Genomic DNA, 3,776 nt, shown 5'->3' with positions numbered 1-3,776 from the left:
ACTTGGTAAGTGAAGAGTTTACATTTAGCCACCATTTTTGGATTAATTTTCTATGATAAGGATTGTTCTGCAGACCTTGGGCGAACGTAGGATTCATGCCAAAAGTACCCCTAATTTGGCGTAATTTATCCCAGAAGACTTACATCGCTTGTGCACAAGTAGCAATTGGGATTTGATGAATAAGTTCGAGTGATCGCTCATTTTTTGTTTGCTTTACAGTTCTTATCACAAGGACATTTTTGTCGATGTAGCAAGTAGTTGAACTTTGTTACGGTGGCACTGCAACAAAAGGCCTCAGTTAAAGGAAATGCAATTCTAAAATTTATATCGTGAACATCATTAACTAAAAAGACCACACTATTGACAACAACTATACTCAATGTTGAACTTAAAGAGCTATCTTTACCGACTGACGCTGGAGTCCAGTCATAATTATCCCCCGGGGGGAGGGGGTGGGGTAGAGGATTTCCTTTCGGGGGAGAGCACATGGATTTCAGGGGGAACAGAGGGGACCAGTCGTCGCCAACAGAGTATAAAGAGGGGACTACACAAAATGGACTGCCAATGAGGGTGAGGGGAAAGGCCCCACCCGGCAATAAATGATGAACGGTCCCGCAGAGAGATAATCTACCAACCTACCAGCTAAGAACAGAATCCTGTCAACAAGTAACAACAGAACCCTTCAAACGACTGTTCCAAGACATAAACAGTAAGGACCATTGTCAGTATCTGGGCAACTGCACACCTACCCCTCCCCTAACCCAGCAACAATCAACTGACAACAAGTTAGGGTCGATGTTGGGTTAGGGGAGGGGTCGGTGCGTATTCACTCATTTACTGACTTTGATTCAACATAACCGCCTGATCACAACTGACGGACACTTCATGAGACTTACAACCTACGGTAAGTCGAATTGGTGAAAATTCATGATTCAATCTCGACATGAGTTAATTAAATTACAGATTAAATATTGCTCAATAAAGAGGCATTTCTCGGCCAAAATTCAAAAGGAGACAAAATCAAGTGCAGTGCCATCTTACACTTGTATCACTGCTTTGCCATATTAACTAAAATAGTATACAGGTTGCAACAAGTCTTAATTAGGCTTCTTGACGATTCATTTAAAACTCAAATGCCTAGTCGCAACAAGCCTTGGAAGGACTCTGGCGAGCTGAGATGTATCGGTACATAAGCCAGTTCAAACGAAATCCTGTTGTTATCGAAAAGAAATGGATTTTTTCTCTTCCGATGGGATTTAAATTGGTGTTTTTTCCCTCAAATGAAAGAAAAATAAGCATCACATTGTTCGAAAAGCTATTGAAATATGCATGCTCGCTTGTTTCTAGTTCGGTGCGAAGAATTTTAGATTTTATCTTTCGTGGAAATGTATGCCAAGAAAATCTTTTTGTTTTTCTTTATAATCGTCTCGACAAAATTACGATCTATTTCACTTGCTTGAAAAATAGTTAGATGATTATTTGTACATGCAGGCAATACCAGTATATGCACATGCAGCCCGCGAAGCCTTAGTCGTGATTTTCATCGGATTCTAGTTTGAAATTTCATAAATTGGCTATTTTTTGCAATACAGCTTTAAAGCCTGTTTGGATTTCGTTATGCCTGGAGACCAACCCTACGGCAAATTCCGGCAAGATTTCTGTAAACCCCAAACTTCGTTGCATTTGCATGCAGTACCTGGACAAAAGTAAACGATGCTAAAACAATAGGTTGCCTTAATTTTTGGATAAATTACGGCATTGTTTTAGGGAAATCTTTCCCAAAAGTACACAGATTTTTTATGGTACAATATTCATGCAATATTCAAAAAATTTTTCGGCCTTGAATTTTTAATGTTAGTAATATTTCGTTCGTAATTTCACATAATAACGAGAAAGAATGCAGAAGTGTGAGGAACTATGAACCTCGTTTCTGTTTGTGGCGAATAATTCGTGAAAAAGAAACACGCAGAACTAAACTGAAAAGTTTTAATTCAAAATTGAATAATCAATGTGATAAATACTCTTTCCCTCTTTAAAACTTGAAAGTTCTGAAATATGATGTTGCGAAGGATTTCGTTTCGCTGGGTTGTGTAACGCCGTCTCAGTTCGAATAATTAATTTTGTCGAAATTTAACAGCAATGTTGGACTCGACATAACAATCCTTAGTTTCTCGTTGGGCAAGGCATTTGATTTTTAGTTGTAGCGTAGTTTATTTACTTTTGTAGCTATGGAAATATCTTTCGCGCTGTCATCAGGTTCGGTGTAACACAGGAAAAAAGTACTTTTCGGCTATCTTTTTTTTGCTCTTCAAATCAATGAATGCATGGTATTAAATAACGGAATTTAAAATTTGTAATATTATGCAATGAAGAACGCGGAGTTTCAGCAACCATTCTCTCAGCTTTGGCATTAAAACCAAATTTTAATAATTTGTTTCGGGAATACGAGTGAATCATAACCAAATATTTTTTCAGACAATGTTTAAGTTAAGTTGAACTAGAGCCATTTGTGAGACGATAATTCTTACGACCGAAATCAAAATGGAATAAGTTTTTTTGATACTATTTAATTTTTTTTTAATCGCTTCGGGAATTCCGTCAAAGCACTTGGAGTCTTACCGTGAAATGTTTATTAGCTCTAGCGGCCAAATATAAGCTGGAGGAGCATTCTCGAATGATTCTACTGTCTTATTCAAAACAATTTCTGTAATAGAATTATAGATGTCAAAAAAACTACGTTCAAAATTATAATTCTTTTTGACCGCTTGATTATGAAGAGAATACGGCTAAAATCTAACTTAAGGCGTTTTCTGTAACGATTGAAAATTGTTTCAGTCAATGAATTGCTTCAAAAATTGAGTTCAATATCTTGAGAAAAATATTTCATTATTTTTCTGGCTTCTCTCTTGTGTTACATTCGAAAACTAGCTGCGTGAAAGATATTACGTATTGTAAAAACATCATGGCAACCTCTAGCCTAAATAACTCAATTTGGCCATGAATAAAATTCAGCAACAACAAAATTTACCAATTCTATTTCGACGATCGCTAATCGAAATGATTTCAGGTAAAAATCCTTACACTTTGCCATGGTGCTTTTTCCTTTAAAACTCTTAAAAACATCATCTCTTGCAAGAAACTCAAGTCCAAAATATTGTGAAAAAGAAGCACAGAATAGATCGGAACAATGTTGTTTATTTCTGTTGAAGCATAGAGAGAATTGGTATTTAATTTTTCAATTTTTTTGCACCAGATGATGTTTAAATAATTTTTGACGGGAAATTTAAAAGGAAGCCTTGTTGAAATTTTTGCTGAAAAAGCTGTCAGGGGAAACTCTGTGCAAGTTGATCTAAATTTTCCCGCCAAAAGTCTTAGTATATACACGAAAATTTTTTGTAGTCACTTTGTTATTAATTAAAAAAAAAATCAATTATTTAATTAACTAGCAATTGAAAATAAACAAATGCTTCTGTTAAAGGTGTATTGAGTATATATAAGAAAGACAATACAAAAATTGATATTTTTATTGACTTATTTGTGAGTATATGGTAAAAATATAAGTAGACACGATGAACATAGCATTTAAAAAAAAAATAAATCGGCGCATGCGTATTTTTGAGCACCGTATTTTTTCTAAGTCTTTTGGCGGGAAAATCCGCCACAGTTGAACAGATATTACTTACTGAATCAATAAAGAAAAAAAAATGGTGCATACGTATTGAGAGCGCCTGATTTTTTTTGACGGGAAAACTTAACTCGTTGAAAAGGTCTAAATA

This window comes from Pocillopora damicornis, chromosome 9 (genome assembly GCF_964200805.1).
Source record: "Pocillopora damicornis chromosome 9, jaPocDami1.2, whole genome shotgun sequence".
Taxonomy (NCBI): Eukaryota; Metazoa; Cnidaria; class Anthozoa; order Scleractinia; family Pocilloporidae; genus Pocillopora; species Pocillopora damicornis.
This window is presented reverse-complemented; position numbering follows the sequence as displayed.